Raw genomic sequence first — 14,926 nt, 5'->3', positions numbered from 1 at the left:
AAAGATAAAGTAAAAATGGATACATGACCTAACATAAGATAACATAAGAAAATTAGAAGAACATGAAAAATATTACCTATTAGACTTATGGATATAATAAACAAAACATGAAGAATAAATAAAAGATGAAGAGCATTGTGAGATATAAATTGGATGCTTTTTATTACATTAATTTTTTTTTTTAGTGAGGCAATTGGGGTCAAGTGACTTGCCCAGGGTCACACAGCTAGTAAGTGTTAAGTGTCTGAGGCCACATTTGAACCCAGGTCCTCCTGACTCCAGGGCTGGTGCTCTATCCACTGCACCACTTAGCTGTCCCCTACATTAAATTTTAAAAGGGTTTGTATAAATAAAACCAATGTAGCCAAGATTAGAAGGAAGGTAGAAGACTGGGAGAGAAATTTTTATAGACAGTTTCTCAGATAAAGTTTTCATATCTCAACTATACTGAAAACTATCAAATTTATATGAATGCAAGTCATTCTCCAATTGAGAAATGGTCAAAAGATATGAATAGGGAGCAGAGCCAAGATGGTAGAGGAAAGGCAATAACTTTCCAGAGCTCCCAGAAGGATCCCTCCACATGCCTCCAAATAATGTCATAAGACAATTCCTGGAGCAACAGAACCCACAAAATGATAGGGTGAGATCATTTTCCAGCCTTAGAAGGTAGGCAGAAAGGGCCTGTTGTACTGGAGCAAGAGTGAAAAGCACAGAGCCAGGTTATGCTGATACAGATCCAGCCTGGGGAGGGGGGGGGGGGGCGGGGGCGGGGAGCCGGCTTCCACAGAGAAACAAGCCTCCAGGGACTTGGAGTCATCAGCGTTGGTGGCTACTTCTGGAGCTTGGCTTGCAGACTGGTGAGGGGGTCCAGCTGTTGGCCAGGAAGAGATAGCAGGGGTCTCCCCTGAAGCTTGGGACAGTACATCCTGGAAGCAGAGTCCCACTTTAAGAAGGAGTTAAAAGTCAAGAAATAGGCTAAGATAATGAGCAGACAGAAAAAGATGCGGAGCAGACAGAAAAAGATGCAGACCATCAAAAATTTCTTTGGTGACAAGATAGATCAAAATACACCCTCAGAAGAAGATAACAAAGTCAAAGCTCCTACATCCAAAACTTCCAAGAAAAATATGAATTGGTCTGAGGCCATACAAGCACTCAAAGAGGATTTTTAAGATAAAGTAAAAGAGGTAGAGGGAAAAGTAAGAGATGTAGAGGAAAAAATGGAAAGAGAAATGACAGTGATGCAGAAAGGTCATGAAAAAAGTCAACAGCTTGAAAAGCCAAATACAAAGGCTTTCTGAAGAAAATAATTACTTAAGAATTAGGATTGAGGGGCAGCTAGGTGGCGCAGTGAATAGAGCACCACCACGGGAGTCAGGAGGACATGAGTTCAAATCTGGCCTCAGACACTTAACACTTACTAGCTGTGTGACCCTGGGCAAGTCACTTAACCCCAACTGCCTCACTAAAAAAAGAAAAAGAAAAAAGGAACTGGGATTTGGGGCAGCTAGGTGGCACAGTGGATAGAGTACCAGCCCTGGAGTCAGGAGTACCTGAGTTCAAATCCGGCCTCAGACACTTAACACTTACTAGCTGTGTGACCCTGGGCAAGTCACTTAACCCCAAATTGCCTCACTAAAAAAAAAAATTAGGATTGAGCAAATGGAAGCTAATGACTTTATGAGAAATCAAGAGACAATAAAGCAAAACCAAAAGAATGAAATAATAGAGGGCAATGTGAAATATCTCCTTGGAAAAACAGCTGACTTAGAAAATAGATCCAGGAGAGATAATTTGAAAATTATTGGACTACTTGAAAACCATGATCAAAAAAAGAGCTGAGATATCATCTTCCAAGAGATTGTCAGGGGAAATTGCCCTGATAGTCTAGAAGCAGAAGGTAAAATAGAAATTGAAAGAATCTACCAATCACCTCCTGAAAGAGAACCCAAAATGAAAACTTCCAGAAATATTATAGCCAAACTCCAGAGCTCCCAGGTCAAGGAGAAAATATTGCAAGCAACTAGAAAGAAACAATTCAAGTACCATGGAGCCACAGTCAGGATAACACAAGATATAGCAGTTTCTACATTAAAGGATCAGAGGGCATGGAATATGATATTCCAGAGGGCAAAGGAACTGGGATTACAACCAAGAATCACCTACCCAGCAAAACTGAGTATAACCTTTCAGGGGGGAAATGGGACTTCAATGAAAAAGAGGACTTTCAGGCATTCTTGATGAAAAGACCTGAGCTGAACAGAGAATTTTATTTTCCAATACAAGACCCTAGAGAAGCATAAAAAGGTAAACAGGAAAAAGAAATCATGAGGGATGTTAAAAGCTTAAACTGTTTGCATTCCTACATGAGAAGATGATACTTCTAACTCATAATTATAATTCATATATATATATATATAATTCTAACTCATAATCTCAGTATTAGGGCAGCTGAATGGAATATAATTAGAGGGCACCAGTGTGAATTGAATATGAAGGGATGATATCTGTAAAGCATTTATTTTTTGTTTATCTTTGGGGGGGGGCAGTCAAGGTGGGGTAACTTATATCTGAGGCCATATTTGGGTTCAGGGACTCCTGGGTCTAGGGCTGGTGCTTTGTCCACCACATCACCCAGCTGCCCCATGATGACATCTTTAAAATAAAATTAAGGGGTGAGAGGAATGTACTGGAAGAAAGGAAAAGGGAGAGGTGGAAGGTGGTAAAGTAGCTCACATAAAAGAAGCAAGAAAAATTTTATGGAGTGGAGGGAAAGATGGGGAAAGAGAGGGGGAGTGAGTGAGCCTTACTTTCATCAGAATTGGCTCAAAGAGGAAATAACATAAACACTCAAGTGTGTATAGTAATATATCTTGCACTGCAGGAAAGTGGGAAAGGAAGGGAATAAGGGGAGAGAGGTTAAGGAAGGGAGATCAGATTGAGGGAGGAGGCAGTAAGAAGCAAAACACTTTTGAGGAGAGATAGAGTAAAAGAAGATAGAAAATAGAGTAAATATCAAGGGGAGGGAATAGGAAGAAATGATAAGCAGGATGCTGTCAGAAAGACTTATGAAAAATGCAATCCATCTACAGAGAAAGAACTGATGGTATCTGAATACAGAGTAAAGTATAATTTTTTTTAGTTGTTAGTTCCTCTTTCTAAAGTTTTTTTTGTCTGTTTTCTTTCACAAGCTGACTAATGTGGAGATGTTTTGCATGACTGCACATGTATAACTTATATTGAATTGCTTGAGTTCATAGGGAGGGGTGGGGAGAGAAGGAGGAAGAGAATTTGGAACACAAAGTTTTTAAAAAATCAATGTGAAAATTTGTTTTTACATGTAACTTGGGGAAAATTCTAAATAAATACATTTATTATTAAACAAAGATATGAATAGGCAGTTTTTCATTAAAGAAATCAAAACTATATAAAGTCATATACAAATGCTCTAAATCACTATTGATTAGAGAAATACAAATTAAAACATGTAATGATTGGAATGACGCCACCTTCTGGAGACTTACTGTAGAAAAGCTCCGCCATGAGGTGAAGGTCTCTGAGGGCAAGACCATATGTCTTTGGCATCAGGAAGTGACGTTTGCTTGTGGGAGGAAGAAGGGGGAGCTTAGCACTCTGATCTCTTTCCTGTGGACTCTGGCGGAGAGTGGAGCTAGGAATACTCTCTCCCTTTAAAAGATAAAGGAAGCTAGGCCTTTCTCTTTCTCTTCACCAAATTCTTATTCTCCTTAATAAATGCTTAAAAGTCTAACTCTTGTTAAAGCTTATAATTTATTGGCAACCACTCATTAGATATTTTAGACAGACTAGCTAGAATTTTAGCCTTTATAAACAACTTTGAGATATCATCTCATAACTATCATATTGTCTAAAATGATAGAAGGGGGAAATGACAAATGTTGGAGGTGATGTAGCAAAATTGGGACACTAATACACTGTGGGTACAACTATCTACTGATCCAACCATTTTGGAGAGCGATCTGGAATTATGCCCAATTTGTTATAAAACTGTATATACCCTTTGACTCAGCAATACACTATTAGATCTGTTTCCCAAGGTGATCAGGAAAAAAGGAAAAGAACCTGTATATTCTAAACTATTTATAACAGCTGTCTTTGTGATGGCAAAGAACTAGAAATTAAAGGGATGCCCATCAATTGGGGAATGGCTAAACAAATTGTGACTTATGATTGTGATGAAATACTATTGTTCTGTAAGAAATGCTGAGCTGGTTAATTTTAGGAAAAAATGAAAAGAGGCATGAAATAATGAAAAGTGAAATGAGTAGAATCAAGAGAATGTTGTATACAGTAACAGTAACATTGTTCAAAGAATAACTATAAATGACTAAGTTATTCTCAGCATTATAAATACTTAAATCAGCTACAACAGACCTATGAAGGAAGATGTTATCTACCTCTAGAGAACAAAGTGACAAATAGAAGTATGGCTTCAGATAGATAGATGATAGAGAGAGAGATAGAGAGAGAGAGAGAGATAGGTATACGTATAGGTATAGGTATAAGTATAGGCAAGGGTGTGGGTATGGGTATGGGTATGGGTAGGGATATCCATATCCATAGAGATAGAGATAGAGATAGAGATATGTGTCAAACAGTGGCCTTTTCTGGTGCAGGGGAGGAAGGGAGAAAGGAACACAGCTCAGAACTTAAAATGTAACAAAAATAAATAAAATTCAATTTTTAAAAAAGAAAGAAATGAAGGGATAGTTTCAGAGAAACCTGTAAAGATTTATATGAACTGATACAGAGTGAAGTAAGACCAAGAAAACCACCTATACCTAACATCAGTATTGTGAAAATTGAATAATAGTGGAAGACTTAAAATTCTAATCAATACAATGACCAACTGTAAGGAGCTAAAATTCTAGCTAGTCTGTCTAAAATATCTAATGAGTGATCGCCAATAAATTATAAGTTTTAGCAAGAGTTAGACTTTTAAGCATTTAGTAAGGAGAATAAGAATTTGGTGAAGAGAGAGAGAAAGGCCTAGATTCATCTATCTATCTCAAGGAGCTACAGTTCTCCTGCTCTGCTCTCTATGAGAGTCCTGGCAAAAGAGAGAGAAAGCACCAGCCTTGCCCCCTCTTCCTCCCACAAGCAAACATCACTTCCTGACACCAAAGAAAAGCCACATGTCTTGCTCTCAGGTGCCTTCTCCTCATGGCGGAGCTTTCCTATAGTAAGTCTCCAGCAGGTGGCGTCATTCCAATCATTACACAACTATTATTTCAGAAGACTAATAATGAAAAATGAATGCTTTCTACTTCGTGACAGAGAAGTAAGTGATGGACTAATATGCAGAATGAGACACATTTTTAAAAAATCTGTTCAGGGGCAGCTAGGTGGCGCAGCGGATAAAGCAGTGGCCCTGGATTCAGGAGGACCTGAGTTCAAATCTGGTCTCAGACACTTCACACTTATGAGCTGTGTGACCCTAGGCAAGTCACTTAACCCAATTGTCTCACCAATATATATATATATATATATATATATATATATATATATATATATGTATGTATGTATGTTCAACGTGGAAATTTGCTTGACTATGCTTATTTGTTACAAGGGCTTCCCCCTTCCTTTTTCTAGCAGGAAAGAGATGGAAAGGGGAAAAGATACAAAATAATTTTTAAAATAAAATGCAAAATTTTTTAAAAAGATTTGTGAAAGGGGGCAGCTAGGTGGTGCAGTGGGTAAAGCACCAGCCCTGGATTCAGGAGGACCTGAGTTCAAATCCAGCCTCAGACACTTGACACTTACTAGCTGTGTGACCGTGGGCAAGTCACTTAACCCTCATTAGCCCACAAAAAAAAAAAAAAAGATTTGTGAAAGGCATTGAGAGGTTAAGTGATTTTTTTTCATGATCATATAGCTAGGTAGTACTTATAAGAGGCAAGACCCTAGAGTCTTCTGTAATCCAAGGCTGGATTTTTATTAGTTATGCAACTCAAACTCCTGCTGAACATATTATAAAGCCTACACAATAGTAATAGCTAACATTTATATAGGACTTTAAGGGGGTTTGGGGGGGTTTGTTTGGTTTTTTTGTGAGGCAATTGGGGTTAAGTGACTTGCCCAGGGTCACACAGCTAGTAAGTGTTAAGTGTCTAAGGTCTGATTTGAACTCAGGTCCTCCTGAATCCAGGGCCAGTACTTTATTCACTGCGCCACCTAGCTGCCCCAGGACTTTGTTTTACAAAGTGTTTTATATATTATTTCATTTTATCCTCACAATAATGCTAAGAGGTAGATACCATTATTATCTCCATTTTGCAGATAAAGAAACTGAGAGTTAGGGGGCAACTAGGTGTCTCAGTGGATAAAACACCAGCCCTGGATTCAGGAGGACCCGGGTTCAAATCCGGCCTCAAACACTTGACACTTACTAGCTGTGTGACCTTGGGCAAGTCACTTAACCCTCATTGCCCTGCCCCCAAAAAGCCAAAATGTAAGATACTGAGAGTGAGGGCAGCTAGTTGGCACAGTGGATAAAGCACTGGCCCTGGATTCAGGAGGATCTGAGTTCAAATCCAGCCTCAAACACTTGACACTTACTACCTGTGTGACTCTGGGCAAGTCACTTAACCCTCATTGCCCTGCAAAAAAAAGAAAAAGAAAAATACAAGTAAAGGACCTGAGAGTAAGGGAAGTTATGTGACTTGCTCAGGGTCACACAGCTAATAAGCACCTAAGGCCAAAATTGCGTGAGATTTTTCCCAACCCTTAAATAATGTGATTTGTCTATTAGGTAAAAGTAAACTAATCAGTATTTAATAATCAGCATATCGTGTATAAATTGTGATTTAACCTGTTTAGGTATTTCTTATAAAACAAAGAAGGCATTAGAGCTTATAAAATGCTGTTAGGTGAAGACAAGATTGACTTCAGCCTTGACAAATACTTATTATATACAATTGTGAATATGTCTTTTTAGACAAATTTAAAAGTTAGACTGTCCCATTTTACTTGTCAGTATGCCAAGAAAGTGATTGCTCATTTGTAGACTGAAAGTCCAAACATACAATATTTTGATTGACTTTATGTTTCATGATGGATTGTAAATTGCAAGGAATTTGTCTAAAATTAGTACAGTATATAAGCATTTAAGCCTCATAGGGGTATAAAAGTATGTGGTTTGGTACTGCTCGGGATCTTTCTGGTCCTACCCCTGACTGACCAGCTTTATTGTGAGACCAGCCCTCTCTCAATAAGCCTATTTTATATGGCTTGGAGACTTTGTTGTTTCTTTTCCTTTGTCAGACAGAAAATTTTGCAACAATTTAACTCTGGTGTTCCTGTCTCCAGGCCCAGAGCTCTATCCACTTCACCACCCATCAGTCAATAAGCTTACATTACATAATAATGTATTGGTTACATAGGAATGTATTGAAAAGCCCTTGGAATTTGAAAGACATTCAACATAAAGGAATTAATTGTTTCACAGCCACCACCACCACCACCACCCATACTGAAACCACCTTTTCTTAAATAAGAACAAACATACTGTGTCAAAATGACTACGAACTCCAAATTGGCAAGAGCAGTTGAAATAGGACTGGATGTATTTTTTTTTTTTGAGAGGCAATGGGGGTTAAGTGACTTGCCCAGGGTTACACAGCTAGTAAGTGTTAAGTGTCTGAGGCCGGATTTGAACTCAGGTACTCCTGAATCCAGGGCCGGTGCTTTAACCACTGCGCCATCTAGCTGCCCCTGGACTGGATGTATTTTGCTAGTTTAATTGGAAAATCATTATCAGAATTGACCAATCTACGAAAGTGATTTAAGTAGTCTGAAATCAAGTTGTTGTGGTAGTTATTCAGTCATTTCAAGTTGTATTCAAAGTCAACTACAAAAGTTATTTCATAGGGGCAGCTAAGTGGTGCAGTGGATAAAGCATTGGCCCTGGATTCAGGAGGACCTGCGTTCAAAGCTGGCCTCAGACATTTAACACTTACTAGCTGTGTGACCCTGGGCAAGTCACTTAATCCCCGTTGCCTCTCAAAAAAAAAACAAAAATAAAAAAAGTTTTTTCATTATGTCCTCACAACAACCCTGGGAGGTAGGTGCTATAATTATCCCTATTTTGCAGTTGAAGAAACTTAGGCAAACAGAGGTTAAATGACTTGCCCAGGGTCACACAGCTAGTAGGTATCTGAGGCTAGATTTGAACTTGAGTCTTCTTGACTCCAAGTTTCAGTTATCTATCCCCTGAACCATCTAGCTACCTTTGCTACATATGCTTCTCTCCAAGTGGGTCACCCAACCCCCACTGAGCTACCTACCCTTTTTAGAGTGTTCTTTGGAATGCATGTTCCATAGGTGATAGACTTGGTCTTATATTTAATCTCTTCCTTTCTCCCTCCTTTCATCTTTTGGTTCTAGCTGAGACCTGGTTCCTTCCTGATGACACAGCCTCCCTGACCTCCCTTTTCTATTACTGATCGCACTTCCACTCTTTCCCTCCAATTTACTGGCCAAGGTAGGGGAGTTGGAATACTGCTTGTTCCCCATTAACACTTTCAAACTCCCCTTCTACCATTTTCATTCAGTAACCTCTCCTACTTTGAGGTTCACTCAATCCATATTTACCACCTAATCAAAATTCTATTAGCTGTCATCTCCTGTCCTCCAGAATACTCCCACTTCTTGTCTCAATGAATTCAGTGGCTAGTTCATAGTCTTTCTCTCTTCCTCAACTCCTGCCCTCATGCTGGGACACTTCAACATACAGTTTGATAATCTTCAAATACTTCACAGTTTCTTGCTCATTTGGGGAGTGATGTAGGATGGAATTAGGGTCAAATTGATCGTGAGTTGTCCCAAAAGAATTACAAGATTCGGTGACTCAGTTTCCCAAGTTTTATTGTAATACTGTGGGTGACCACAGGGAGAGAACCAGAATAGTGGATAGGTATCTCTCAAATAGTGAAAGAAAAGGCAGTTATATTTATAGTATGGATAAATTGATTATCAGTCTCATTATAATAATCTCCACCATGGGGAGGTACAAGGGAGGGCCTGTCTTACTCATTATAATATTCTCCACCTAGGGGTGTTACAAGGGAGGGCTTATCCTAATTTGGAGTTCCTGGGGTCCTAAATCAACCCCTGAGGCGGGTACCTTTTTCAGTGGAGGTGTATTTTGGAGGTTTACCCGTCATAAGGTGAATCTGGGGACAAATTTGGCCTTTTCTGCACATGTCTCTTTCTAGTTCCCATAGCTAGTTTCAAAATATCTTCATTTTTCATCAGAATTTCTATAGCCTCTCATTTTATTTAAGGTATTCATGGCCTAGCTCCTTCTGTTCCCATTATGGGCACTGATTTCTGTGGGTAAGAGAACTTAGCATCCTGACTTGTAAGTTATCCATTAACTGGGGTCTAACTCCCTTTTGGAGCTAATTTCTGAATTAAAGCTTGGGTCTTAGGTTTTTCCGTTAACCCCTTTTTTGCCTCCTACATCAGGGAGGAGAGCAGGGATGAGAAGGCTCTTATTGTTTGTTTTAACTTTATTCATTTCCTCTTGCCTAATTGTTTGGGGGTTGCAACAGGTCCTTGAAAGCCCCAAGGCAGGGGCAGCTAGGTGGGCAGTGGATAGAGCACTGGCCCTGGAGTCAGGAGTACCTGAGTTCAAATCTGACCTCAGACACTTAGCTCTTACTAGCTGTGTGACCTTGGGCAAGTCGCTTAACCCCAATTGCCTCACTAAAAAAAAAAAAGAAAAGAAAAAGAAAGCCCCAAGGCAGGCTTCAGTTATCAGAACTTATGTGCAGAAGTTATATGCCCTGTGTCCCATCTGTAAGGAACATACTGCATCCAGAAATCTCTCTTTAGAAGGCCTAATGCCTAAACTCTGACATTCAAGAACTAGGGGCTGTGGACTAGGTAATTCATGAAGCAAAGCTTCCCCCTTTCTGCTTGAGTGGGCAAGTAAAATATCTATTTCTACCATGTTCTGTAGTATCCTGGTTGCTAGTAGGTCTTAAGCTAGAAAAGCCCCCTTCAAAGTCTCCAGCCTTGGGGCAGCTAGGTGGCGCAGTGGATAAAGCACTGACCCTGGATTCGGGAGGACCTGAGTTCAAATCCAGCCTCAGACACTTGACACTTACTAGCTGTGTGACCCTGGGCAAGTCACTTAAACCTTATTGGCCCGCAAAAAAAAAATTTTTTTTTAAAGTCTCCAGTCTCTGCTTTGTATTCTGGAAAGGAAACCAAAAAGGCAGAAAGTAGTCAGGATCTTGAGGTCCAGAAACTGTCCATTTCAAGTTGTTATGGGCCTGAGATGCCTCAGAATTTTTCTGGGGGAAATCAAGGAACCTTCTCCTTGAGAAACTAAACCAAAGGACAGACACACCTAAAGAGATAAGATGCACCTGATCTGGACTGAGATAACTCCAGGACCACCACCCTTCATTCCAGTCTCCCCCACCCCTTGAGGAGATAACCCTATTACGTGTGGCTTCTGCCTTTGTGGCTGGAGGGGACAGAACAACTGCCCCTCATCAGACTACTTCCAACTCAATAAGGGAAATTTCCAGTCAGATGATCACCCCATTGGACCACCATCTGTCCTCTATAAAAGTATCTGCCCGTCTCCTGCTCCAGGAGATAGGTATCTCAGAGAGCCACTCCTCTATGCCATGCCTTCCCCAAGAGAAAAATCCATGAACTTCTCTCTTGGTTTCCTTTCCCTAGTGCCTAAATAAAATGTGATTTTATTCTAATTGGATTTGTGTGCAAGAGGGTGTAATTCTTTCCAGAGGAATTCCTAAGAACCCCTACCCCAAATCCCCATCAATTTCCCCCATAACATAGTCATCAGGGCACATGCAGTTGGCCATGTGCTCATGCTAAGTTGCCATAATCTGCTGGGGGGGAGGAAGAGGACTATACATAGGCTCAAGTACCTTCTACCTGTTAATATGAATATATGGATCACCTGGATTTGATGGAGTTACCTTATTATCCAAAAGTATTTTTATGAAACCCTAGATCAATAGGAGCAAGGTGTCCTTCAACTGAACTCCAAACTGAACCCAGATAGCTAGCAGATAAAAGACCCTACCTAGTGACTTCTTTTTCCCTCAGGATAGTAAGTCCCTATTTTATGATAACATCTCAGTGTCCTTATCCTGATGTGGGCTGGAATTTGGGGTCCAATTGATTGTCCCAAAAGAATTATAAGACTCAGTGACTCAGTTTCCCAAGTTTTATTGCAATGCTGTGAGTGATCACAGGGAGAGAACTAGAATAGTGGATAGGTATCTCTCAAATAGTGAAAGAAAAGACAGTTATGGTTATAGTATAGATAAATTGATTATCAGTCTCATAATAATCTCCACCTTGGGAGCTGTGAACTGATCCAACCATTCTGGAGAGCAATTTGGAATTATGCCCAAAGGGCGATAAAGCTGTGCATACCCTTTGACCCAGCAATTCCACTTTTAGGTCTTTTGCCCAAAGAAATCATGGAAGGGGGAAAGGGACCCACATGTACAAAAATATTTATAGCTGCTCTTTACGTAGTAGCAAGGAATTGGAAGTTGAGGGGGTGCCCATCAATTGGGGAATGGTTGGACAAGTTGTGGCATATGAATACAATGGAATACTATTGTGCTGTAAGAAACAATGAGCAGGAGGAGTTCAGAGAAACCTGGAGGGTCTTACGTGAGCTGATGATGAGTGAGATGAGCAGAACCAGAAGAACATTGTACACAGTATCATCAACATTGAGTGTTGACCTACTGTGATGGACTGTATTCTTCTCACCAATGCAATGGTACAGAAGAGTTCCAGGGAACTCATGATAGAAGAGGATCTCCAAATCCAAGAAAAAAAAAAAAGAACTGTGGAGTATAGATGCTGATTGAACCATACTATTTCTTTTGTTTTGGGTGCTGTTGTTTTTTTTTTCTCTTTTGAGGTTTTGCTTCAATGCTCTGATTTTTTTCTCTTGTAACAGGATTAATGCAGAAATAGGATTAATGTTATTATGTGTATATATATATATATATGTATATGTATATAGATATATAGATATAACCTATATCAGATTACCTGCTATCTAGGGGAGGGGGGGAGGGAGGGGAGGGAGGGAGAAAAATCTGAAATTGTAAAGCTTGTATAAACAAAAGTTGAGAACTATCTTTACATGTAATGGAAAAAATAAAATGCCTTATATGTAAAAAAAAAAAAAATCCTCAGCAAAACCATTCCTTGTAACAAGCTCTTTTCTGGCAAGTTTACAAATTTTTTTTTTTAATTTTTTTTTTAGTGAGGCAATGGGGGTTAAGTGACTTGCCCAGGGTCACACAGCTAGTAAGTGTTAAGTGTCTGAGGCCGGATTTGAACTCAGGTACTCCTGACTCCAGGGCCAGTGCTCTATCCACTGCGCCACCTAGCTGCCCCCCAAGTTTACAAATTTTAAAAAGTCTAGAAGGCCTTTTTCTGTTTAATGATTTGCCAGCTTCCGATGCTTTCCTCTGTGTCTTAGAGGAAACAACAACTATACCTATTTTTGTTAAAACCATCAATTGCTTAGTTTCCAATAATTTTAACACAATTACAAATTTAACACAATTTTAACACATATACATCAACTTAAAAATAACTTCAAAACTTTAACAGGGGGCAGCTAGGTGGCGCAGTGAATAGAGCACCAGCCCTGAAGTTAGGAGGACCTGACTTCAAATCCGGCCTCAGACACTTAACACTTACTAGCTGTGTGACCCTAGGCAAGTCACTTAACCCCAATTGCCTCACCAAAACAAAACAAAAACAACAAAAAAAAACCCACTTTAACAGTACTCTTTGGTTTCTTCCAGAATTCACAAGCCTTGAAATGGCAGGTGAACACTTAAAGTGGCAGTGTACCTTAAATATACTCCCTCCCTTTTTTTTCAAGATTCCAAATTCTTTGAACAGTCAGTACAAAACAGCACGGTTTTCTTTCTATCTGTTTTTACCAATAATTTAAAATATTCTGGACAGTTTCTTAAGATTTCCTAAACATTCTCTCTCATTCACCCACTCACAGCTCTGGTGCTGCACAGACAGCCAACACCTGAGGTGGGGGGGAGACGGCGGTGCAAGTCATGCTCGACTAGAGATCATTTTTCATTACAATTTTTACACATTACAAATAGTTCCTGATTTTTAACCATTCCACTACAAAAGATTTCAAAGTAGCAGCATTTTCAAACCAACTTTTACAGTGCTCATCTAAGGCTATGAATGCCTAGCAAAGAAGTTACATCCCAATTCCAAATTCAAACTCGTAAGTAGACACACACACTTGTAAAGATTTCCAGAAGTCAGAGACTTCCCTTCCCCCTACTTTCAGAGCCTGGCCATCGCTCTGCAAGGCTACAGGGGTACAACCAAAAGTTCCCTACAAATTGTACAACACAATTACAACATTTGACAGACATAAATGCAGGAGACAACAAGCAGGCTAAGCAGCTGCCCACGAACATACAAACAGCCATACCTTAAATCTTTCTCTTGCAAATAAGTCCTTTTTACCCATGTCCAACTTTTTCCCTTTTTTTTCTCCTTTTTCCAAATTTGTAAGGATATACCCGAAGGGTCATGCAGAATGTTTTCTCTCCCTGTCCCTTTAAGGTAGGTTGGGCAGGTACCTTTTTCAGTGGAGGTGTGTTTTGGGGGTTTACACGTCATGAGGTGAATCTGGGGACAAATTTGGCCTTTTCTGCACGTCTCTTTCTGATTCCCATGGCTAGTTTCAAAACATCTCTATTTTTCATTAGAATTTCTATTGGTTGTCTTTTTCCTTTATTGTTATTTTGACCTGACCTGTTCTGGTCCGTTATGGATGTTGATCACTAAGAGTATGAGAACCTAACATAAGTTATCCATTAACTGGGATCTAACTCCCTTTTGGAGCTAATATCTGAATTAGAGCTTGGGTCTTGGGTTTTTCTATTAACCCTTTTTTGCCTCCTACATCAATCCTTGCCAAACCCTTTTTTTTTTTTGGAATCCTGTAATCTTATCATGATGTTTGGTATTTCCTCCATAACTGTTATAACTGCCTTTGCTTCTGTATCATAGTATTGAAACTGACAACACCCTGTGATCAGTAGACAAAAGAAACCTTAAAAACCCTTAGAAGAAGAGGGTCTCTGAGCTCTCTTCTTAGGAGGGGAGTCTCCACATGATCATGTGTTATATATTTCTTCTTGGAACAAAATATTAAATTGATATTATGTTTTTCCTATCCATTCTCTGATCTGGTTTCTATAAGGTACCTTCTTCTGGTAAGAGGCAGAATTAGACTTCTCTGATCTGGGTGAACAAATTGTAGGAGATACTATTGATGTCTCTGACCTATTTATTATCTTGTAGGGGGATGGGTACAAAAACTATATTTAATATTCAACATACTGTACTCCAATATCAGAAGTGGAAGGAGAAGATAAAGAGAAGGGCCAAAGAGTAGAATTACTGGGAGGGACTTTACTTCCCCCCCTTTTATTATTTTTTTATAAATACATATTTGTGGAATAAAAGAGGAATTTCCATAAAAGTACAGTAAAAAAAAGATGATTGTACATGAAACTGCAAATCTACTAAATACAACCTGCTATTCCTTTCAAATAAACAAAATTATCGTGTAAATTTCTTTTTTCTACTCTCTCCCCACCCTGCCCTAGAGATGACTACCATTAGACCCAAATAGAAATATATATGTGAGAAAATAATTTTTTTTGAAAATAATTATTAATAATGAATTTCTAGGAGAAACTCAGACATGTTAGTGTTAGTTGCTCTCTCCCCCTCCTGGGGAAACCAACCTGGGATGAGCCTTCAGTTTAACAAAAGGAATGCAGATTGAGCCTTCTGATTAGCTAGGGGAAGA

General features: G+C 39.4%; 1 long non-coding RNA gene across 1 annotated transcript in view; it reads right to left on the bottom strand.

Annotated features, from left to right (window-relative positions):
* LOC122727453 overlaps nt 1–13,715 on the bottom strand; it is a 69,598-nt gene extending 55,883 nt beyond the window's left edge. Inside the window, exon 1 of the long non-coding RNA XR_006353146.1 lies at nt 13,535–13,715. This is a non-coding gene — a long non-coding RNA (uncharacterized LOC122727453). The remainder of the gene's footprint in view (nt 1–13,534) is intronic.
* Nucleotides 13,716–14,926: the final 1,211 nt, after the last annotated feature.

Source organism: Dromiciops gliroides, chromosome 5 (assembly GCF_019393635.1).
Source record: "Dromiciops gliroides isolate mDroGli1 chromosome 5, mDroGli1.pri, whole genome shotgun sequence".
Classification (NCBI taxonomy): Eukaryota; Metazoa; Chordata; class Mammalia; order Microbiotheria; family Microbiotheriidae; genus Dromiciops; species Dromiciops gliroides.
The sequence above is the reverse complement of the archived record's forward strand: the minus strand, read 5'-3'. Positions and strand labels throughout refer to the sequence as shown.